This window comes from Tachypleus tridentatus, chromosome 5, assembly GCF_004210375.1.
Source record: "Tachypleus tridentatus isolate NWPU-2018 chromosome 5, ASM421037v1, whole genome shotgun sequence".
Taxonomy (NCBI): domain Eukaryota; kingdom Metazoa; phylum Arthropoda; class Merostomata; order Xiphosura; family Limulidae; genus Tachypleus; species Tachypleus tridentatus.
This window is the reverse complement of record NC_134829.1, coordinates 46,309,434-46,336,067: the sequence shown is the minus strand read 5'-3', so window position 1 is coordinate 46,336,067 and position 26,634 is coordinate 46,309,434. Positions and strand designations below refer to the sequence as shown.

Sequence of the window (26,634 nt, the reverse complement as noted above, 5' to 3'; positions counted from 1 at the left end):
CCAGTCCACGCTAGGCCTAGACTGTTCAAAAAGAATGTAGATCGATTTAAGCACCACAGTAAGCGCAATTAGTCGTATTGTTGTTTCAAATTTATTTTAAAAGAATAATAAATATTAGAAGAATGCAAGTTACACTGATGAATGATAAGTAACTTCAGGACATAACCTTTGCAATTACGGCTGAACTTTATAAGCCTGTAAGCCAATTTTGAAGTTAAACGTTAGTATTCTATACAAATGTTAAGGTATAATTAGAAATTTTTAGCTTTCGTGTACAATTAACAACGTTAATATAGAGACTTTTGCATAATTTTAACATAATTCCAATTACCTTCGCTCAGCTATGGTTGAGAACTCTTAAACTTTCAAACGTCTACTTTCAACTTAGTTAAAAAGTGTCCAATAATCTCACCAGGGTTGTATCTTTCCTTTGGATTGTTATCAACTTAGAAAACGACGAAATTAAAGCGTTAAAAGAACCTTAAGTTGTATGTACTACTGTTAAATTTCGCGTAAAGCTACTCGAGAGTATAAGGCATTTACTGTTATACATTTATTTTAGTATTTAAGTTTGTAGGCCCGGCATGGCCAGGCGTGTTAAGACATTCAACTCGTACTACCAAAAATAAAGAGCTAGCTAATTTATGAACCCAGAATTAATTCGCTCATTATGAACCATTGATAAAATATTCTGTTCGAGATAGAAGACTTTATCCTGTTTCTAGAACTTTTGTATATAAATCACTATGTATAATAACCATTATTATAAAACGTATTGTTGTTTGTTTGTTTTGTATTTATACACAAAGCTGCGAAAAGGGTTATCTGTGCTCTGCCAACCGCGGGTATCGAAAACAGGTTTGTAGCAGTATAAGTCCGCAGACATTCCGCTGTGTCACTTGAGTGCGTATCGTTGTTGATATATTAAAATATACTTACGTTAAGAGAGAAAATAGTGTGTATCAATCTTGATGGCAAATATCAAAAATCTGATACACATAAACATCCAATTTACATCTAACTTCAGTGAAATTCCAGGCTATTTCAAATTGTAATACGTAACATAATAAATCGGAGACTCGTACGAGATGAATTACAATACGTAACAAGCACTATTTAGTTTATAAGTGATAGACTAAAGAGAAGTCAGCTAATCAACACTATTCATTGCCAACTCTTTTACCAAATTAAAAGTGAGATGAACCGTCCAGATATAACTCGCATACGGCACAAAGAGTGAGCTTGTTCGGGGATGATATTTGAACCTGCGTCTCGTAGATCGCGAGTCGAGCTGCCTAATCTGATTTCAGTGTTTGAATGTGTCCAAAATACATAGTTCTAATATAACCAGGTGGTTAAGGCGCTTGACTCCTAATGTGAGAGTCGTGTGTTCAAATCTCCGTCACGCCAAAAATGCTTGTCCTTTTAACCGAGGGGGGCATTATAATGTTACGATCAATCCCACTATTCGTTGGTGAAAGAGTAGCCCAAAAGTCGGTGGTGAGTGGCGGTGACTAGCGGCCTTTCCTGTAGTCTTAGACTGCTAAATTAGGGACGGCTAGCGCAGATAGCCCTCGTGTAGCTTTACGCGAAATTCAAACGGAACAAAGAATCCAAAAAACGTTACGGTAGTCACACGCGAACAAAATATTCAACGTGTAACAAATAGAAAGGAAAAGAAAAACTGCAGAACGCTTTTTATGGTATAATTATTCTTAGCACCTTGCTTTCGGGAGATTTCTAGGAAATTATATTATATTGTCTTGAGGCTTTTATGGATTACATCTGCCTGTAGTTCAGTGTGGATGACGTTTCAGTCTAGACAATGTGATGCAGACCATACAGGGAATGGGCTGTTGTCCACACGGAGATTCCAGTCGAATGAGTCGGTAGAACCTTTTTTAATTTAGTAAAACATCTTTACATTCGTGTGTGTGAATAAACGATAAACCGACGTTAATGCTTAGAAGCATGCATAGGTTAAAAACTCCACCGAAAGAAAACAAACAAACAGCTGTTCCACAAACACTTAGCATTTATGATTGGCTGAGCTCTTTTAAGACAAAATATGCTTAAACTTTAATATGCAATACACAACTAATTCCTTCTACAATCTGGTACTAAATACCATCTGGTACTAAATCTGATCTCTTTCTCGCTGTGTGTGTACAGTGTGGAACAACAGCTAGTGTATACTTGTTTAATTTAGGACGTAGTTAAATTTCTAACGCCTTTCTCTGGAAAACAACAACAACGTGTAGAATAGTTTTAACTTCGTAACATTTTCGTTAGTACCATCCATCTGCACTAATCGTATCAAACCAACTACAACAACCGTAACTACCAATTATACCGAATGTGAAATACCAACTATTCAGTTGTATGCTACCAGACATATCAACCGTATAAAATGAACTCTACCAACATCAGAGTGTTATAAATACTAGCCGCATAAAACCAACTTTACCAATCATATGGCGTCAACTAAACCAACTGTATAATACCAACTCTGTAAGTTGTATAGTACCACCTACAACAACTATATCAACAGTATGATAACAACTATACCAATCTCAGAACGGCTGGTATGGGTATTAACACTTTTTTGATAAGCAAAGAGCAACATTTCGACCTTTCTAGGTCATCTGTAGGTTAACAAAGAGAGTTTGCAACTGACCGTTGCCGGACAACCATAACAGCAATGTCAAACCAGCTACTTCAACCGCAGAGCTCCAACTACAACAACCGTATTGTTCCCACACTGTACATTGTTTTCCTTTGAACCTGTGAATACTGACAGACATCAAGAACACAATATTTCTAGTTCTTATTGATAAATATTTAGTTGTAAGTTAAGGTAACATTCTATATTTTATTACTCAAAGGCTTTTCAAACAAAAGTAAAGATTACATACCCTTTACCACCAGAGGGACATGCATTTAAATTATTTCCAACAGCTAGGGCTTTATATACATATAAATATATATTTAAACACATACATATATAGATAGATATATATTTTAATTTCGCAATCTGTAAAACAAAACACTGTTTTAACTTATTGAGAAACACCGTTATTCAGGAAAGAATGTTCCCATTTTTTCTATCACACATTTATATACAGAAAAATGTCCCTAACAAACATATTCTATCATTATAATCAGGAACATATTATTATCTAATCGACTGTAAAAAAAAAATTAAGTTAACAAAAAGCCAGACTTTGACATCGCACTAGAATTAATTATTGCTTTTAGCGCAAAGCCATTCAATGGCGCATCTACACTCTACCAATCGCGAGAATCGAGCCCCGTATTTTAGTGTTGTAAGTCCGAAACGTACCGCCGACCTACGGAATAAGGCGGATGGTTGGAACAGGACCAAGTGATTGAAATCTAGTATGTTATGTCAGCTAACCGTGGTACTCCAAGTATATTGTTCAGAAAAATACACACCTTTCAGTTAGCAGTACGTTTGAGTAAAGGTCCAGTTTGACCAGGTCGTTGAGGCGCTTAACTCGCAATCTGAAAGTAACAGGTTCGAATCCCCGTCACGTCAAACATGCTCGCCTTTTCGGCCATGGGACGTTATAATGTAACGATCATTCCCACTATTAATTGGTAAAGAGTAGCCCAAGAGTTGGCGATAGGTGGTGATGACTAGCTGCCTTCCCTCTAGTCTTACACTCACAAATTACGGACGGCCAGCGCAGATAGTCCTTTCAGTAAACTCGTTAGGATCCCAGGGAAATTATTGAAGTTTGATATGGTGGTTAATAAAGTTACTGTTGTAAAAAAATTCTGTCTTTTTTCTCTATTTATTTTTACACAGTAGAAACTGTTGTAGCGTTCTGGAAAGTTTCCAGTTCATTAATTTAACATTTTCCCCCTGTTTTTATATAAACGCACCAGCATCTTTACACCATTATTATCAAGTTTTGATGGTTTTTGTTTTACGATGATTGTAATCTCGAGAGCTTGAAAATCGTTTCGTGGGTAGCAATTAAATCTGTAAAAATGTCGTGATAATAATAATAGTCACGGTTTTTCATATGATACTTGCAGCCATCAACGTAGGCGCCATCTGCAGCAATGAAATGGAACAAAAACAGAAATTTAACACGCAGGTGTCCCAGTATGTACTGCATGTGTATATACATAACCGAACTTGAGTAATACTATTATACACATACATGTATAATTAAGCAAATGCAAAAGTCGTGTTACTTTCACCAGTTAAAGAATAATACAAAAGCGAGATGTTTGATGTTAAAGTATTAGAAATTATCAAGATGTGGTGATGTTACAGAGAACTCTGATGAAATAAATATAAATCTATATAAATATCACGCTCGCATTTATCGGTCAGAATCACTTCTCGCAAATGTCTTGATCAAACGTTACAAATCTGATATTCTTAGAAAGGATTTTGTCGAAGGAACCCGGATCGCATATTGGCTTTTCAATTAAGAATCATCTTATATCATTTTTGTTTAGCCAAACTCTCAATGCAACGATTATGGTATACGATGGCACAACGTCGCTGTCATAACATTAAAGCTAGTTTCAGTTTCAACCTTTTTTTTTTTTTTACTTGCAAAATATTTTACATAAACATCACTTAACCTACGCGTAATTTCCGTTAACAAATGAGCATTAAGCTAACTTTAATTTCTATGGCTTTCTCGACTTATTTAGGTTTAAAATACGTAGGCACAGTTCGATCAAAGCCATATGGTTATCGCTTCGTGAATACGCATTCAGGCGTCTCTGCATACTCAGCTATGTTTGCCTTCATTACAATTTTGCATTTACTTTACTTTGGAATAACATTGGTTCGATTCATAGACTGCTATAAACACCTTTGAGCTACTTTTTTTCTTTACTATGGGTTTTATTTTTTGTTTTACCTCGAAAACCTTGTAATACACTGAACACTTATAAATCTTTCCCACTCTATACGGCCCCTGCATGGCCAGGTGGTTAAGGCACCCGACTCGTAATCTGAAGTTTGCGATTTGAATCCCCGTCATACCAAACATACGCGCCCTTTCAGCAGTGGGGGCGTCTATAGTGTGACAGTCAATCCCATTATTCGTTAGTGAAAGAGTAGCCCAAGAGTTGGCGGTGGGTGGTGGTGACTATGCTGCCTTCCCTCTAGCTTCACACTGCTAAATTAGGGACGGCTAGCGCAGATAGCCCTCGTGTAGCTTTGCGCGAAATTTAAAACAAACTAAACCTATTCTATACTTCATTATAAATTCAAGTACTTCATTGTTTAATTCACATGTAGCTTTATTAAATAAAATTACGTAATTTTATTAAATCAACTTTCGTCTGTGTGAAGTTGTTCATCTGACCGCGTAACATTTTTTCAAGTAGACCAGAATTTATCGATCTCATACGTAATACCAACCGGAAAGCGTAGCTTGAATGGCGTGCGTGAAAATGACAGAATAAGGAGAATTCGAGTGAAGGTCATAGAAACTATCGCAAATATATTGCGTTTTACGTCTATTTCTATAATAATTTGTCTTCGTAAGACTAATATACAGATGGAAATTACTTTATTAAAACAATATGTTCCATTATGTCCAGTATTATCTACACTCACTGAATGATGTCATTAGAAGTAATTTTTCCAAACTGGGGTCAAAGCCCATCTGGACTAGTCAGTCACCAGTTTTAACCACTTGCACCACAATACAGTAGTGTACTGTCTGCTAGTTAGCAAGTAGAAACTAAAATTACTACACGTTAGGGACGTTTAACGTTGTAATTTGTACTGTCGTGACGTCAGTAAAACGTTCGCATGCCATGCACGAATCACGAAGAATTATCCACTGAATAGGCTACAATACAGCATGACGTATGAACTAGAAAAGCAAGGAATAAAAATATTTTAGCCTTAAATTTTGCTTTCTAGAATACTTTCTAGAAATATCAGGAACTACATCTGGTATGAGTATTTCGTTTTTTTACACGTGGTTTTGACCACCATGATCGAAAGAGAGAGCTATCTGTTAAAAAACTGAATGATTTTGACCTTTTTTATCTTATTTTTAGATATACTACGTAAAATGTAATAATCAGGAAATATTAGTTAAGTGTTTAATCTAATTTCACTGTTCTTATAAGAAGAATTTCCTATCTTTCTACCTAAAAGACTAGGAAACTTACTTTTACCTAATGTCTCTTTGTATATTATCTAAAATATTTCTAAACCTAACTTTGTTATAGTTAAGCATTATATTAACACGATAATTTATTATGACTAATACGCGTTTGCAATTTTCTTTTGAAGTGATTGAGAGACTATATGTTGTTAATTAGCCAAAAATTAGGTAGCTGTATTATATTGACACCTCGTTTAAATAACGTAGTGTTCATCTGAAAGTACTTCAAAACATTTTCGAACAACTTCTTATAGTAAGTTAATGAGTTTTATTACATCCACCACCTTAAACACAACTCACAAATAAAAGGTTTTAAAAAATAAAAGCTATTCTACGCCATAGCTTTCAGTTAATTGTTGAAATATATCTTTAATTATTAGAAAACAAATATGTATTTCTAAATACCTAAAAAACATATGAATTTTGACTAACAATATTTATGTTCGAAGAAAAATAAAACAAGTTTTAAAAACACCAGAGGTCGCTAGTTGGGGTATTTATTTCTTTTAAATATTTTTTATTTGCTTATTGTTAAGTCTAAAGCTCCACAAATGGCTGTTTGTGACAGGCTCATCATAGGTATCGAAACCAAATTTATAGTTTCATAAGTCAGTCATGTGGCAAACAAAACAATAAAATTTTTTTGTATCAATTCTTATAGTGGATCAGCAGTATGTATTTGTATGTGTGTTTTCTTACAGTAAAGCCACATCGGGCTATTTGCTGAGTCAACAGGGATCAGCAGAATGTTCATGAACTTACAACACTAAATTTCTTGGTTCGATACCCCGCCACGGAGACAGCCCATAGCTTAATATGTATTTTCTCTTCAACACATAAAGGCTTAACTTTATTCAGTTGTTTAAAAGATGTAACAGGAATCAAATTATGGAAACAGATAATTTTGGTAATATAAATACAGAATGGACGCTCACACAGAGCAAAATGTATTAATAGATGTTATTTAAAACACCACATGCACGAATAATTTACAGACATTAACAACAAAGTCTAAACTCATACTTAAATTAAAAATATTGCAAACTGCCTCACTCATATTGTGTATTTAACTATTTTTTTTATTTCTAGAAATGTTTCAAGAATATATTGCTTTCAATTTTTTCCAAAAACATAAACATATAAATAAATAAATATATTTTTAACACGCAAATTTTTATGTAACTTTTAAAAATATTATGATTTTTTAAATTAAATGTATTGAAACAAGTAATTTGATACTATCCATTGTATATGGCTTATTTTATTGCTGTTGTTTTTGTACTGAGAATTTAATATATGTAGTATATAATCAGTGATGTCGAAAAAACTCCTCACAAACATGTGGTCAGCTTCCGGTCAGTTACCTCTTTCTATCTTTGTAAGCCTGACGATGACCGAAGAAGGTCGAAAAGTTGTTCATTCCACGTAAAACATTTTCTCAACCCAAACGAGCCGTTTTTACACATATATGCAGTATATACATTTTGACGATTGTTTCAAATAGGCTTAATGTGAGTATGTTGGATTCATTGACGTTTTTCGTCTCAAACTTTGAAAAACAAAGCGTTGAATGCATAGTTCTAACTCCTGCTTCTGCGAGTTCAATACGTCAGATTACTTCTGCACGTGACTCTTTTAAAGTTTTATTTTTCGGTTTCAAGAAACATTGCAGCAGAATCTGTATTTCTTGTAAGCATCGTGCTCGGTTTCATTGTTGTTCGAAATAAAAATTAAACTTGTGAAGTAATAACAATTCTGTATTTATATGTGTAATGTTTATCAGATTTTTTTTTTTATTCACCACATTAATTTCTAATCGTGGCTTTAATCATTCAACTTAGAAGAACCTATGTTCAATGTGTTTCGACAGTAAACCTATGTTCAATGTGTTTCGACAGTAAACCTATGTTCAATGTGTTTCGACAGTAAACCCATGTTCAATGTGTTTCGACAGTAAACCTATGTTCAATGTGTTTCGACAGTAAACCTATGTTCAATGTGTTTCGACAGTAAACTTATGTTCAATGTGTTTCGACAGTATACCTATGTTCAATGTGTTTCGACAGTAAACCTATGTTCAATGTGTTTCGACAGTATACCTATGTTCAATGTGTTTCGACAGTAAACCTATGTTCAATGTGTTTCGACAGTAAACCTATGTTCAATGTGTTTCGACAGTATAACTCCTTCACAACTAGCGCTTCGTGAAGAATGTTTATGTTTATGTTTATGTTTATGTTTATGTTTAAGAAGTCCTTCACTCAACCCTTGCCCGGCATGGTGAGGTGGTTAAGGCACTCGCGTCGTAATCCTAAGCGTCGCGGGTTCGAATCCCCGTCACACCAAACATGCTCGCCCTTTCAGCCTTAGGGGCGTTATAATGTGACGATCAATCCCACAATTCGTTGGTAAAAGAGTTGCCCAAGAGTTGACGGTGGGTGGTGATGACTAGCTGCATTCCCTATGGTCTTACACTGGTAAATTAGAGACGCCTAGCGTAGATAATCTTCGTGTATCTTTGCGCGAAATTCAAGACAAACCACCTACACTTTACAGTTTTGACTAAACGATCAGAAGAGCACTTACATTCGCATCTGAATATAGTTTTAAAATGACTATTTAATATCTTTATTTATGGATTAAACTGAGATTTATTAATATTTCACGTGTACGTTTTTTGTAATTCGACTCAAGTAAGGTGAAAAAAAACAATACTTAAATATACCATTTTAATTCAAACATGACCAAAATGAAATTATTCACATATTGTTATAGTTTTTATACTAATTATTTCCTAAAATCAGGGGTTCGATTCCTCTAGGTGGACTCAGCAGATAGCCAGATGTGGCTTTGTTGTAAGAAAATACAGAAACAAATAATTATTTCATTCGAAAACTAAAACAATAATTAAATAATTTTAATTCAAACATGATCAAAATGAAATTTCTCACATATTGTTATAGGTTTTTTGGTTTTTTTTACTAATTATTTCATTTGAAAACTAAACTTCAGAATATAAAAATCATGTTTGTTCGCGGTTCTTCACGCGCTTTCTGGCACCTTATTACGATATGGCTATTCTATATATCTTCCTTTTGTTTTATATGCTTGAACGAAACCGTTTTAAATCGCCAGTTTTTAGTTTTGCTTTTTAATATTACCATTCAAGTTTCGTATTTTCCTCCTTTTAACCGTTTATTTCGTTCTGTCTGTTTAGTTTGTTTGTCTATTTATTTCGTTCTGTCTGTTTAGTTTGTTCTATCTGTTTATTTCGTTCTGTCTATTTAGTTTGTTCTGTCTGTTTAGTTTGTTATGTCTCTTTAGTTTGTTCTGTTCTAACTGTTTATTTTCCCTCGTCTGTTTATTTCGTTCTGTCTGTTTAGTCTGTTTCTTGTTCAGTCGTCCTCCATGTTTGTACAACGTGTTCTACTGAAATCACTCAAAAGTTGTTACTTATTATTCAGTTTGAATGAACTATCATGCAAAAACTACATGTATCTTATGTGATATTTTGAATTTCGTTTTTAAGATGTAATATTATTTTTATTATATACCGTCTCCGTTTTTTTTAATATAAGTATTCCATTACTATTTCTTTTAATCATTTTTCCTCAGTAGTTATACAGTTTCTGTTTTAATGACAACTTACACGCTTGTACATATATAACTCAATGTTACAAATTTAAAACGCTAAGGTATTCGATTGTTTCTCTGTGGACAGATCGCAGGTAGCCTAGTGTGTAGGTTTGCTCTAGAATAACAACAACAGCATTGTAGACCTGTCCTATGTGATAAGCTTGAAGGTTTATAACTCTAAAATCTAGAGCTCGATCCGTAGTGTGGACATCTTTGTTCTTAACAAAAAATAAACAAGCAAATGAAGGTGCTTAAATTCACTACAAATAAAAATAAGAAAATAGAAAGAGTCTGTTTGTTCTTTTTCAAGTTCGTGCAAAACCACTCGAGGGCTACGTGTACTAGCTGTCCATAATTTTAAACTGATAGTGTAATAGACTAGTCAATAACAACCGTCGTCAACTCGTCGGATACACTTTACGAACTAAGTGTGGGATTTACTCTACATTATAACGATTTCACGGCTAAAAGTGAGCATCTTCGATGAAAAGAATTTAACTCGCGACCTTCCGGTGGGGATCCGGCATGACCACGTGATTAAGGCACTCGACTCGTAATTCGAGGGTCACGGGTTCGAATCTCCGTCACACCAAACATGCTCGCCCTTTCAGCCGTGGGGTCGTTATAATGTTACGGTCAGTCCCACTATTCGTTAGTAAAAGAGTAGCCCAAGAGTTGTTGGTGGGTGGTGATGACTAGCTGTCTTCCCTCTAGTCTTAGCCTGCTAAATTAGGGACGGCTAGCGCAGATAGCCCTCGTGTAGCTTTGCGCGAAATTCAAAACAAACCAAACAAACCTTTAGGTGACAAGAAGATAGCTCTGGCCGCCAACTCATGACAAACTTCACCTAAATACAAATTGGGATTTTACTTTAAAAATCAGCATTTCTTCGAGTTATTACTTTGGTGTAATAAAATATTTTAACAGAAAATATCACAACCCTACTTCTGATGAATACAAAAATAAACACTTTTACTGGTGAGACTAACAAGTAAAATATTATCTTTTTGATAACACAAATTAATAAATTCCTCAAAGGAAGTAACTTACGCTTGTGCTGCCATCTCATGTTATATTTGAAAACGATAAAAACAGCACTTCTTATATGACAGTTCATAGTATTTCGAAGAACGAGCTCTAAAACGTATATAACACTCCTGACAGTCTAAGATACAGACGTGCAAATCCATCATTACTTTAGACGTGGCTTTTCACAAAATTGGAAATCTAGAAAGTTTCACGTTTACAGCACGATTTTCATAAGAACTACTGAAATGATCAAACTTGAAGAACAAAACTGAATCTTTATTCTGATATTTACCAACGGCTCCATGAGTATTGGCGTGACAAGAGCATAGTGAAAGGCCTAACATCAGTTCATTTATTAACAAGAACCGCGCGGAAACGCACAAGTGCATTTTAGGGTTAAGTGTTGTCAGCCCCTCTGGGACTAATAAATAAAACCAAGTTTTTTTTTATCTTTTAATTAGTACACTTAAAATTCCTCGAGTGAAAAAAATGTGTCTCTAGAAGGCGCTTTATGTATGTATATTATTTGCTAAGTCATAACGGAGTTATCTCGTGTAGACCATTCTGCCTTCTTATCCATTCATGTTCCTATGGTCCTTCTCGGGAAAAAATATTAATTGCGAAACGGTTGTTCTCTCGCTTTCTCTTTCTGTTACTACATTTTTTTGGATTATCTTGAAAACCTCGACTTCTTTCCAGTATCTGCTTTTGGTTTTTTTTTTAGAACCTCATTTTTTCACCTTTCTGTTTCATGCTCTAATTACTTGTTTATTTCTTGTAATTTCACGAGTTTTAAATTTTTCCATTACATTTATTGAATATTTTTCTATTCTTTGTTTTCAGCTCTTATCTGTATCTAAGGGGCCCGGCAAGGCCAAGTATGTTAAGGCGTTCGACTCGTAATTTGAGGCCAGCGGGTTCGCATCCCCGTCGCGCCAAACATGCTCGCCCTTTCAGCCTTGGGGACGTTATAATGTAACGTTCAATCCCACTATTCGTTGGTAAAAGAGTAGCCCAAGAATTGGCGGTGGATGGTGATGACTAGCTGCCTTCCCTCAAGTCTTACACTGCTAAATTAGAGACGGCTAGCGCAAATAGCCCTCGACTAGCTTTGTGCGAAATTCAAAAACAAACAAACAAACTGTATCTAAGTTCTTCCTTATTCTTTTTTTTTCTAATTACAATTTTTGAGCCTTTCTTTCTTTAATATCTGCTTGCCTGTGGCTTTGTAGCGCTAAAAATTGAGTTTCGATACCCGCGGTGAACAGAGCACAGAGAGCTTTTTGTGTAGCCTTGTACTTAACAACAAACACACATAATTTAATATTTCCTCTTCTTCTTTTATCTTCTCTCACCTTTAACGTTTTCATTCAATTACTTTGTCTTCACGTTGTCTCTTGCGTAAAGGCCTGGCATGGCCAAGCGCGTAAGGCGTGCGACTCGTAATCCGAGGGTCGCGGGCCCGCGTCGTGCCAAAAAACATGTCGCCCTCCCAGCCGTGGGGGCGTATAATGTGATGGTCATTCCCACTATTCGTTGGTAAAAGAGTAGCCCAAGAGTTGGCGGTGGGTGGTGATGACTAGTTGCCTTCCCTCTAGTCTTACACTGCTAAATTAGGGACGGCTAGCACAGATAGCCCTCGAGTAGCTTTGTGCGAAATTCCAAAACAAACAAACAAACTCTTGCGTAAATTACGAAAGTGTCAACAACGTTTTATTTTTGTAAATTTTTGAAATTTGTTCTTTGCCTCCATTATTTTAAATATTTTTATTTTATTTATTTTTAATCCCATCTCTTGATTTTAACTTTTTGTTTCTATTATTGATTTACACCGTTCTTGTCTTTCATAAAATAAATATTTCTATTGTCCAGTCTTTCTTGTTATTTACCTAACGTCTTCATCTCTCGTTCTCAAATATATGTGGTCCTATTTCTCACGAGTGATGCTATCCTGTATCTTATTAATCTGTAATATTTGATTCTTGTAGTAAAGACAGATATTCCCTAATACTCTCTAACAACTAGCAAGTATAATTCTCTAAATACTCTCCTGGAATAAAAAGGTTTTGAAATTTGAACTTAGTTTTTTTTTTAACATTATTCTTACTTCAGTTCTCCTCGATGTATCAGCAGTAAGATGGGAATTATAACTAATATTCGTGTCTCGAACTCCGTGACGGGCAGGACAAACAAACACAATATTTCGCTTAAAACAAGTGAACAACAAAAAGCCTTCATTGTAATTCAACTCCAAAGTTTCCGCATCAAAAATTTCCGAACTCTATAACTGTTATTTTTCATTATATCCTCTTCTTGTATGCAACCTAAATCCAAGTCTTCGCTTACACAGTTTAAAGTGAAATAAATAACTAGTTTTTTGAATAGGAAGTCAGCTTCACTGCAGGAGAGCTATTCAAGCATTTTTCTCCTATACGTTAATACACCAAAACCGTCACGTCTACATTTAGAGAATGAATATTATGATACTGTAACTTCTCAAACCTTTTGAGAACGATAAAAACCAGTTTTTTTTATAAACAAGTACTCGCTTAAAAGCACTGAATGTGTTTAAAAACAATGGAATTAATTAAGACTAATTAGGCTTACCTCTTCCCCTTCATTATTGATACGCTATTTTCATTTCTATCAACTCACTATTGTTTCTGTTATATATGTTTGGTTTGTTCTTATATTTTTACACGTAGTAGTTGACTGCATTCACTAAATTTCCACTGCCTATGGACTTTATCAGGACTCCAGAGTTCATTATGCTCTGAAAAATTTCAAACAAGGGTTAGAAACGAACCGAAAAGGCACGGCATGGCCAGGTAGATAAGATACTCGACTCGACAGCCCTTGTGTAGCTTTGCGCGAAATTCAGAAACTAAACCGAAGAAGAAAGGTCCATCTTACGAAAATGTGGCCAATAACTTTTAAAAATCCAAATTAGAGTAAACGTAAACAAAAAATAACTTAAGAAAAGGAAAAACAAATAACTCCTCAGAGGCTAAACTTTTAAACATTGAGTTTAATGTAAAACTAACTGGACCATACGCTACAGACTGATGGTGTATATTACTGAGTTAAATGATAATGTTTTCATAAGTAATTATGAAGCAACATTCTATTGAAACTTACGGTCCGATGCTTCATGTAACAAAATGTTCTTCTATCAGATTACAAGTGTGTTTACTGCACCACAAGTTCCAAAATGTTTCTTGAAATAACTAATGATGAATATTTTGTCACGGTTTTTGATCTCTACAGTGTGTGTGAAAAATTCTGACACCATAGGTATTTTATATAATTTCACAGAGTATGTTCCACTTGTTGTCTTTGTAACTCGACACACGTTTGGATTAACAGCAGGAACAACTCGACCTTATTGGCCCGGCACGACCATGTGGTTAGGGGACCTCGACTCGTAATTTGAGAGTCGCAGGTTCGAATCCCTGTCACACCAAACGAGCTCATCCTTTCAGTCTTGGGGAATTTATAATGATAATGTTACGGTCAATCCCACTATTCATCTATATGTGCGAAGCCCAAGCGTTGGCGGTGAGTGGTGATTACTAACTGTCTTCTCTCTAGTCTCCCACTGCTAAATTAGGGATAGCTAGCACAGATAACCCTCGTGTAACTTTGAGATAAGTTCAAAAGCAAACAAAAAAATCGACGTTCTCAGGCTTTGACAACGCTAAAATCATTCAAGTGTCTGAAATTAAGAAAAACTGCTTATCATCTATGTTTCCGGATGTTTAGAATGTATACAAACAATGGTCTTAACTCTATTCAAATAAATACGAATAACTCATACGTAGAATAAGAATATTGTTAAAGAATCGTCCTGATTATTTGTTTGTTTGTTTTCTTGAATTGTACGCAAAGCTACACAAGGGCTATCTGTGCTAGCCGTCCATAATTTAGCACTTTAAGACTACATGGAAGACAGCTAGTAATCACCACTCACCGCCAACTCTTGGGCTACTCTTTTACCAACGAATAGTGGGATTGATCGACATATTATAACGCCCCCATGGCTGAAAGGGTGAGCATGTTTGGTGGAACGTGATTTCAAACCAGCGACCCTCAGATTACAAGTCGAGTGCCTTAACCACCTGGCCAGGCCGGGCCCGAATCGTCCTGAATGACCACCTGTTTCATTGCATTGTTTCTTAATTAAAAATAGAAGTGAATGCTTGTATTCTCTGTTATCTCATACAGAGGTGAAAAGAGCGTTTCGTTGTTATGTTCTAAACAAACCAACAACGTGTCGATGCTGATGTTTTACAAATTTTCACTATAAGTTTCACAATGAACGAACACGTCACCATTGTGTTTTCAGTTGTTTAAATATTCATGTTGTGTTTTGCACCAAAAATCAGTGATAGTAAATGCTACGAGTACGTAAAACTGCATATTGTGTTTTACGATAGAAAAACTACAGTCATTTAATGCTACGAGTGCGTGAAACTACATATTGTGTTTTACAATAAATAACTACAGCTAGTGAATGTTACAAGTTAGTGTTTCGATCTCTTCGAAAACTAAGTGAAATCATATAATGATTGAACGCGAGTCGTAAAGCGACGTTTTTCGTAGAAAATCGTATATCTAAAGAACCCTCAATGTAATTATTAAAATACGTTAAATACGTGGCTTTTATGTAGAAAAAAAAACGAATTTGCTGTTTTAGCGCAAAATCTTCTCAATCCTTATTGGCCGCGGGTATCGAACTTCGAAAATATCCTGATAAACACTGAAACATGTTTGTTTATAACAAAATTACTAAAACTTTCTGACGCCATCACTAATTTTGAATTAGTGACCACGGGAAAAACAGTGGGTGGCACGGTCAGCTCTTGGGTTACTCTTTATCAACGAATGGTGGAATTGACTGTTACTTTATAACTCCCACGTAGCCAAAAAAAAAAAGAGAGAGAGAGAAAAGCAAGCGTGTTTGTTTAATATTGGATCCCGCGACACCCACATTACGAGCCTCGCGGTCTAATAAACAAGCGATGCGAGGCGAAGCTCTGAAACTTGCGGCAAAAATGTGCTTGTAAACGGCACTCTACTTATAGTTTAGGCATAAAGTACGTCTTCCATTCTCCGTTAGTAATCATATCATACAACACGTACTTTTTACATTGTATTATCACGATGGTTTTTAACGATAGGCTGAAGACAAACTAAATGTAGTTTTATAGAGTTCACAAAAAACCCTAACAAAGGATTATTTATATTTTACCTCTTTTTTTTTATTATTGTCCAAGTAAAATGGTTCTTTACTCAGAATATGATAAAGGAATTTTGAAATTAAACGGCACTTTAAGTTTCTCATGAGCAAAATGACCAGGTCAGAGATATTTAAGAATGGAAAATAGCCAGCCTTGCCCTTGAGCCCAGAGATTTGTTGTTGGCGTTTGTAATTAAACACAAAGCTACATAAAAAAGGCTATATTTGCTTTTCCCACCACGGTTATCGAAACCCAGTTTTTAGCGGTGTTAAGTCCGCAGACATTCCGCTGTGCCACTAGGATGGAGCCTGACCAGTCAGTTTGGAAGAGAATAGCATGTGATTCACTGTAACTTTTATAATGACCTACAACTAACTGAATTTATTGATCTTACAAGCTACCAATACGCTAAGCTGGACTCCTTGTAGCACTGAGAAAAGCGTTTTGTTTTCGTTATAATTTTTTTTCTTTTCTTCTTTTGTTTGTTTTTTTACTAATAAAACTAAGACTATCGTACAAAATCGAGAGCGAGATTATTTTTTAATTTTAAATTTTAAGTCAAACCATATTAGTCACAGTAACGAACCTAGAAGCACGAAGAAAAACCTATGGTTCTTCCCACGATACCCAACCCAAGCAGGAAATAGCTGTCGAGATACAAAGTAAAAATTAAGAAGGGGCTGTAATGCTATCAGCTGCTACAGCTGCACAAAATTAATCCGGTGGGAAGACACGACTGACACAAGACAGCTGAAGGATTGTTAATAAGATAATCCGTGGAGTACAAAGGATAAAAAACAAAATCACTCTTCAGATCAATTTTAAATATAGTTTTCATGTTCTGTTTACTGAGTTGGTATCATAAAAGCTCAGCTTTTAAAAATCCAGACATATTTAATTATGTACAAACCTTTAGCTGGCTACAAAGTAAACATGACTCTTAAGTGAAGGATGGGACAGTGAGGAAAAAATCTGACAGAAAATGAAATAAATAGGAAGTGTAAGTTAGAACAGGGAAGAGAAAATAAGGAGATAAAGATGTGCCACACACTACATGATGATAAATGGAATATTTTCTGCGAAAGCATAGAACGCCACCTACTTAATTTTTCCACCTTTTTTTATTTTATGTTACCAAGTTTTCGGCAGTGTTATTTTCATTTCTTTTTTTCGTTTCGTTTGTTTGTTTTTATTTTCGCGCAAAGCTACACGAGAGCTATCTGCGCTAGTCGTCCCTAATTTAGCAGTATAAGACTAGAGGGAAGGCAGCTAGTCATCACCATTCACCGCCAACTCTTGGGCTACTCTTTTACGAACGAATATGCTCACCCTTTCAGTCGTGGGGTTGCATGTTTGTTGTGACGAGGATTAGAGCCCGCGACACTCGGATTGCGAGACGAGTGTCTTATCTACCTGGTCAGGCCGGGCGTTCCTTTCTTCTTCACGGGCAAACTGAGAAAAAGAAAGTTTCACCTTTCGAAAGCGCTCGGGTTTTGGGGTTTTTATTCATACCTACCAAGATTTCGTAAACTCGCGTGTTTTTCTAATACCACGAAGTGGTCAAATTTTGTTTTTGTTATAATAGGGTTTTTTGGGAAACAGTATATCATACACTGAGCTTTTTTTATTATATGAAAAGTAATTTGTCAGATATTTAATACAAAACCATAAACATGCTTCACAAAATAGTTGGACTAAATCTTCTAGTTTTGACAAACCTTATCAACATCACTGACTTGATTCTGCGGGTTTTTGAAATACTAAACATCAGCTGATAATTCGATATGATTTAGAGGTTGCAGAAGTAAGTTTTGATGGACCTTATCAACATGATTTACTCGAACTTGAGATCTCTTCGAACATCAACGGAAAGCATCTAACTGATAATTTTGAATGATTTAGAAATCTTTTGCAAAAGCAGGTTTGTTTTTTTTATCTGTTTATTTTCTTTTAGAGCTTTATACACTCGTGAGAATTACGTTATCACGGTCCTTTCTCGACAACCCACTTTCGTCTCCAAAATTAAAAATAATAAATTACCTTATAATCTAGACTTTCAAGCCTGGGTTGTATCAAGCAACCATTAGCATGTCCTTTGTCTCTTTCTGCTTTAAGCAGCCGAGTGCACACGCTGCCGTTAACAATTGTGCTTTTTTACAAGCGGAGTCATAACGGTTTTAGCCTAAAAAGGTTTCGGTGAACACATACACACACTTACAGATTCAACCACAAAAAATGATTTATTCATACACTACGTTAAGTAAGATCATAGTTCACTACATTGACAAAATATTGTCCGAATTGACCGTTTATTTTCGATACTCGTGAGTTAAGCTGTCTCCCAGAGTTTTATATTTCGAGCGTTGCGCCAAAAGCGAATACTGCAGGAAGAAGAAGAAGAAAAAAAAAGCGCCCTCACTCCAAAATCACACACTCATAAAAATTACATTTCCTGGCCTAAATGATCTATATATATATATATCTTTACACACAAGCGCGTATATATATTTTTATATTAATATTCGAGGTTAATTACTTGCGATCTTTCTGTAAGGTGACATGTAGATATATTGGTATTCAGAAGTATTTTAGCTCACGTTATTTCCACTACAACATTCTGAAGTCGTAATTGAACTACTAATGTTTTGTAAATTAGTTAAGTGTTGTATGCGTTCCACGCTTTGGCAAATTCAAAATATCCGTACTATCCATTGTGATTAACCATCATGAGTCTTTATCTTGTTAAAGTACCGTTAAATTATCTGAAATATTACAATAGGTTGAAAAAAGTCGATATTATTGATTACCAAAACAAAACGAAACTTTTACTTCTGGAGACATAGTAGTTTACACACCCGTTACCTTTGAGTTTTGTTTAAAATGTTCGTGAAAATATTCGATTTTTTAAAACATTCGTGCTTGCATTGATCCCAAACTCAACTCTTAGAAGTGAATTTTAATCACTATTACTTACTTTAATAAATACGCTTTCTCTTCTCTCGCTGTTTTTTACTGCACACATACTTCAAGTGAACAAACATTCGTAAGATAGAATTTCTATATAGTGATTACCCATTCAGGCGAGGCTTACATTATTGATCGACGTCACAGGTCCCAGCAAGCCTAACCAAGTCAGTCATAGAAAACACTGCCCAGCAAACAGAGTTGATTTGATTGATTGATTTAGTGTTTTATGGCACAAAGCAGCTAGATTATCTGCGCCAGCAAACAGAGTGTTAAGAGGTTTTATACCAAGTCTCAAACTTAAAGTAACTGATCCAAGTACACATTATGTGTACATAGAACGAACAACCGTCAGATAATCTGTTATGGATGTCAGGTTTGTTTTAAACAGCTTTTGCGGTTTTCTGTTCATACGAGGCCAAGCGTGTTAAGGCGTTTGACTCGTAATCCGAGAGTCGCGGGTTCGAATCCACGTCGCGCCAAACATGCTTGCCCTCCCAGCCGTGGGGGCGTTATAATGTGACGGTCAATTCCACTATTCATTAGTAAAAGAGTAGCCCAAGAGTTGGCGGTGGGTGGTGATGACTAGCTGCCATTCCCTCTAGTCTTACACTGATAAATTAGGGACGGCAAGCGCAAATAGCCCTCGAGTAGCTTTGCGCGAAATTCAAAAAACAAAACAAACTGATCATACGAAAACAAAAGAACAAAATTGGACAGTGAATAAGAATTAATGGATTTTTTTTTCAGTATCGGACAGTTAGAGTTGTCCCCTCTTACCGGGGGAATGTTATTGTTTATTTTCTAAAATTTTATTTTTGACTGGCAGTATAAACGTGAATGATTATTTCTGGATGAGATTTACACAGATAAAGGTGCACCCCCACACCAGTGGCAGAGCGAAATGCCTGTAGATTTATTCTGCTAGAAACTGGGTTTCAATATCCGTGGTGGGCAAAGCACACACAGCCCTTTGTCTATCTTTGTGCTTAATAACAAACAACGACAAAACACGTGCAGTAGACACGTAAACAAAAACTGAATAGGTAGAAACCAAATTTTTCTTTTTATTAATATATGACTGCAGTTCAACGTATTAACCCTAAATCATATACAATTGGTTAGTATTCACCTGACCTCGTTCACTGTGTTCTTTTCTGCCAAGTACAATGGTAACACAATATGCTTTTGACAATTAGGCGGTAAACCTGTTTATAAAAGTTTTTACGACATACCCATAGATATAGGTTTCGTATGTAACAATAACCACAAGTAAAAACATTTTAATTTCATCTGTTATACAGACACTTCGTACCTCTGAATATAGCCATTGGAAACCTGCACCAGCAGAAAGACGACTTCAGGGGGAAATTGAAAATATCGATATTATACACAACGGTTTATTTGTTGTTAAGCGCAAAGCTGCCGATAGGTTACCCATTTTCTGCCCACCACATGTTATGGTCATCCTACTTTAGCGTTTAGCCTACAACGCAAGATAGAACAAGATACAATGAATGAACGGATGAACCTCTTTCCGTTGCACGATGCTGTAACTCTCATATATGTTCTGCAGATTAAGGAAAGCCTATGTAGAAATATTTTATACAATTTATAAGGATCTGCGGTATTATAAATTAAAATATAACGACATACGGTTCATTTAAAAATGGCCAACTTCCGAGAATACATTTCGTTTCCAATGCCACCCGTAACCGTGGTTGCTAAGTAATTTATGTTATCTTATGCATACTTTAATAGCAGCTTTAATAATATGAAACAGTGTAGCTATACGTAATATAAAATTTAAAACACAAACTATTAAACATATAAATATATGCAAACGAATACTCGAAACTGTAAATCTAAAAGTCGGTATTTTTATACCTGTCATATTTTTTAATTCAAAAGCTCACAGATTCTGTTATCCGAATCGTATGAAAAACTTAGTTAGACACGTGGTTTGGAGCACTCTGGGAGCTGAAAAGTATATCAAATACATAAACATTACTTATTAAATACTGCTTCATTTAAAGTTTTTTTTTTTTTTTAATTTCGCACAAAGCTAAGCGAGGGATATTTGCGCTAGTCGCACCTAATTTAGCAGTGTAAGTAAAATTAGAGGGAAAACCGCTAGTCATCACCACCAACCACCAACTCTTGGGCTACTCTTTTATCAAAGAATAGTGGGATTAACCGTGATAGTATAATGTCCATATAGGGTGGTGGTGGTTAAAGGTGACTGAACTGTAAAATTCAAGGCTCGCGATTTCATGATTCACATATTCATGCCACCTTTGAACTATGAGTGCTCTATAAGAGTGACAGTCAAATCCGTGTATTCTATCAGTTTGGTTTGTTCTGAATTTCGGTAAAAGCTACTCGAGGGCTATCTGCGCTAGCCGTCCCTAATTTAGTAGTGAAAGACTAGAGGGAAGACAGCTAGTCATCACCACCCACGACCAACTTTTGGGCTACTCTTTTACCAACAAATAGTGGGATTGATCTTCACATTATAACGCCCCCACGACTGAAAGGGCGAGCATGTTTGGTGTGACATGGATTGGAACCCGCGACCCTCGGATTACGAGACGAGTACCTAAACTACCTAGCCGTGCCAGGCCATATTCAATCAGATAAGAGGAGTTCACCACCCATCACCAACTCTTGGGCTACTCTTTTACCAATGAGTAGTGGGATTGACCGTCACATTATACCTCTCTTAAGGGTGAAAGAGCGAGCATGTTTGGTGTGACGGGGATTCAAACCAACAACTCTTAGATTACGAGTGCCCTAACCGGTTGGCCATGGCGGGCCTAACTGTAAAATGCTACAACTTAAAACTAAAACTTAAAAATAACTAACTTAAAGTGCCCAGCAGGGTCAGATGAGTTAAGGCGTTCGACTCGTAGTTTGAAGGTCGCGGGTTCGAATCCCCGTCGATGAGCATGAACACTTATAACTCTTTCTCACTCTATACGGCCCGACACGGCCAGGTAATTAAGGCACTCGACTCGTAATGTGAGGGTTGCGGGTTCGAATCCCTGTCACACCAAACATACTCGCCCTTTCAGCCGTGGGGGCGTTATAATATGACGGTCAATCTCACTATTCGTTGGTAAAATAGTAGCCCAAGAGTGGCAGTGGGTGGTGATGGCTAGCTGCCTTTCCTATAGTCTTGCACTGCTAAATTAGGGACGGCTAGCGCAGATAGCCCTTGAGTAGCTTTGTGCGAAATTCAAAACAAACAAACAAACAAACCTAACTTAAGAAAAATAAATAAAACTGTAGTAGGACATAAATATAGAGTATTTGTCAGACGATAAATTAAAGGAAAGTAATTAGCACTTGATGGTATAAAATTACTTAAAAACATTAAAGAAAAGAAGATTTTATAAAATAAAATTACTTCTTAACGTAAAAGAGTAATAATAATTGAAGTTAGAGTAAATTTAAGGATAACCGTGTTTGTTTTAGAAGTGTCTCTCCGGAATCGTACCCCAGATTTTAGCCCTGTAAGTCTATAAACGTACAGCTGACACAGTGGAGTACTGTAAATTCACTGAATAAGTTGGTGAAACGGTATCTTTAAAAAATAGGATCCTCTGTGGCAAATCATAGGGTTTATAAAGCTAAATTTCAGCTGTCGATGGTTGAGGTGTGCAGAGCAGGAGACAATTTGTACAAAACCTGAAATCTGGGAAACGAATCACCACAATTATCATTGTGCAAAGCTAAGCGAACGAGCAACGAAAAAGGATCTAATTTCAGGATTTCGTATTTACTTGGTTGCAATGTCGTACTTGTAATTTTAAACAAGATAGAACCATTTTTGTTCCTTGTGGTTGGTGTATGAATTCATTTTTTCTAAAAAACCAAGAACAAAAAACTGTGTCATATTTCTTGTAATCACTAGTTTCTTTACTTGGAACTAAGCACAAGGCTGTACAATGGGGTATCTGTACTCTGCTCACCACGGGTATCGAAACCCAGTAACTAGCGGTAAGAGCCCCAGGCATATCGCTGTGCCAGTGAGAAGGCATACTCCTTATTGATTATAAGAGTGAATTTGTTTGTTTGTTTATTATTTTTGCGCAAAGTACACGAAAGATATCTACGCTAGACGTCCTTAATTTAGCAGTGGAAGACTAGAGGGAAGGCAGGTAATTATCACCACTCACCATCAACTCTTGGGCTACTCTTTTTATTAACGAATAGTGCGATTTACCGTCAAATTATAACGCTCCTACAGTTGAAAGGGCGAACAAGTTTGGTGTGACGGGGATTGGGACCTGTGACCGTCGGATTACGAGTCGAATGACTTAACCACCTGGCCATGCCGGGCCTACATGGACGTACAACAGATAGTACTATTTCATTTATGTAAATGGAGCCAGTATCTTAGATATGCGTGTGATGTATTCATGACGTCATATCTACACCCTAAGAATGGAGAAAAATAAAGTTCTCACAAAAAACGGAGGAGAAACGGAAAAATCGTGACCCCTATGGCAAATATGCATGCACATAGGATACAAATTTCGCAAAGTTTGGGGTTACACATCGCGTAACAAAATGTTTTTCTAGTATCATTCAAGCAAGAGTTCCATTATAGTAGGATTATTTACACTGTCATATGTAAGCACTTCACATGGTATAGTGCTTTTTCAAATTCTTAGGTTTAGTCAACTAAATAGCAACTGCAAGAGAAGTAAAATAAAGTTATTATCTGTCTAAATATGTTTTGTTGTTGTTAATACTTTGCATGTAATATTTACGATAAAATAAATACAACATGTCGCATTCAACTCGTCTTTCTTAATTAAATCACTATTTTTTTCAGCAAAAATACTTTATTAGAAATTCTGATTTTTTTTCTATACAAAAGACTTGCAATGTTTACTGAAAGATTGCTAAATTTCTTGAAGACATAAAAATCGTACCGTATCGGACGATGTATCGATACAATTGTATCGGCCTGGCATGGCTACGTGGTTAGATGCCCTAGACTCGCAATATGAGGGTCGCGGGTTCGAATCCCCGTCCCACCAAATATGTTCGCCCTTTCAGCTGTTGAGAGAGGGGCTATAATATTCGGTCAATCCCACTATTCGTTGGTAAAATATGTAACTCAAGAGTTGGTAGTGGGTTGTGATGCCTAGCTGCCTTCCTCTAGTGTTTTACTGATAAATTAGGAACGGCTAGCGTAGATAGTCTTGTGTAGCTTTGGATGAAATTCCATAAAACAGTCGTTTCAAAACTTTACGATACAATATCTAAATATATGAGATGTATGTATTTGATATATTTATGTCAAACCGAGTCATTTATTGAAGGTGACACATTTCCACGATCCTTTCACATCTTGTTAAACAGAAATATCCATATATTTCTCTACATCAGCGTGCACACAAAAGCAAACAGTAGCATCATTTTTGCTTTAGAATAAACGTAATTTATTACATCTTGTTAAGCACGTGGTCTATGAGATATAATTTTTTCTCAAAGTTCTTAAGTGACGAACAAACTGAACTTTTAATAATTAAAGTCTTTAAACGCTAATTAAAATCAAACAATTAAAGCCATATGTATATATATATATGTATATGTACATAACTCATTTTTATTGTTTGTGTTTTTGAATTTCGCGCAAAGCTACTCTAGGGCTATCTGCGCTAGCCGTCCTTAATTTTGCAGTGTAAGACTAGAGCGAAGGCAGCTAGTTATAACCACCCACCGCTAACTGTTGGGCTACTCTTTTACCAACGAAAAATGGGATTGACCGTCACATTATAACGCCCCCACGGCTGAAAGGGCGAGCATGTTTGGCACGACGGGGATGCAAACCCGCGACCCTCAGATTACAACTCGCACGCCTTAACCGACCTGATCATGCCGGGCCGTCATTTTTATTGTTAAGTTCTGTTAATATGAATATAATACCTCGTGTTTACGGTTTATTAGTACAAAGCAAGACCACTATTTGCGCTAAATGTAATATCAAAAATTAACTATTGCATAAGACAAAACAGTTACAACTATACAGCCATTAAACCAGCGATTAATTGCTAAAGCCTTATTAATAAAAGGAACGTTAATAGCGAATCTTCGAAATATGAGTAAAGTTACAGAAACTTCTAAAGAGAAGACAACATAAAAATCAAGCAGAAAACATAATTACACAGTTCTGTTAAATACTTTAACATTTATGACACTTGATTAAAGTATTTCACTTCATAATGTAAAATGAATTGTGAAGTATCACTGCAGGCGGAGATGTTAACGTATTTTGCCAATTCCTTTTCAATTGGTTGTAAACCAACAATAGAAACAGTTTAGTGCTTCTAATATTTGAAATAGCAAATTAAATTGTCTGGTGAAAATGTTTGTAGGTACAATAAATAATACAAATATGCTATTGCTGTCTTCTTATGTAAATGGACACTGTTTTTTTGTGTGTTTTTTTATAAAGTGACTTGGAGATTTTCTAATGATTGCTCAAATAAGCAGACTTTCCAAAGCTCATTCTCAGCTACCCACGTCTGCCGAAGCAGAGACACATATTGTTCATTTCTTTGTGAAGTACACAGAATCTGTATATTACTACAACATTGCGTTTTGTGCTTCTTCGCAAGCACGAGCTGTTCCTTCTTTCGCTAATGCTTTGTTACTTGAGTAGGTGCCAGAGTCCAATAGGTTATACACAGTAGATTATTTATATAAAACTAGTTTAAAATACCAAACCATATATTTACTAATTAGTCCTCACGGGCCAGCTTTGTTTATTCGAAGTTAAGCCTAAAGTTACACAACGGGCTATCTGTGCGCTGTCCACTATGGGTTTCGAATGTCGGTTTCTAACGTTGTAAGTCCGCTGACGTATCACTGGGGAACCTTTACAGACCAGGCGACTGATTATATCACCATAACCATCCTTTCGCGATATCTGTCTGTAAACATCTTTTCTTTCTTTTTTTGTAGATATTTGATTAACACTAAAACTACAATTCAGACAACTCCTAAACCGTGATCTGACTGGCCTTATTACACTGGAAACATTAAGCACACAGGTATTCTCAAAGTTACCTATATTTTATATATAAACGAACATAAAGCTAGTACATATGAACAGTGCTAACATATATATAAACAGTGCTAACATATATATAAATAGTTAGCCAACAATAACAATGTTTATTGATTCAGCTATTTCCGATCGTACAGTATGTATGTGAGTACGTGTGTTTTGAAGTAATCGAAAATCCAAACCTATCTTTTAAGAACGGGCCGACGAGTAACATGTGTTCGGTTACAGAAAGTGCATAACCTTTATATGTTTACGGTATTGCATGCTACAATGGGTAATTAATCTCGATTATAGTGGGTGCATGAAGGTAAAATGTAGTTAATCATGCATCGAAAGTTTCTCTGTCTTTACCAATTCAAAAAAAGTTCAACTAAATACGTATTAAACAACAATAAAGTACTGTAGTCGTTAAATTAAGTTAATAATCTTACAATATAAAAACATTTTTCTGCACTTTATAACGTGAAGTTTAATGTACGTAAATGAAAACTGTTCCAAGAAT

At 35.8% G+C, this 26,634-nt stretch overlaps 1 long non-coding RNA gene across 2 annotated transcripts in view; it reads left to right on the top strand.

The window, feature by feature from the left end:
- Positions 1 to 26,634, top strand: part of LOC143251082 (uncharacterized) — a 92,687-nt gene that overhangs the window by 64,695 nt on the left and 1,358 nt on the right. The gene's annotated exons all lie outside the window — the stretch shown is intronic.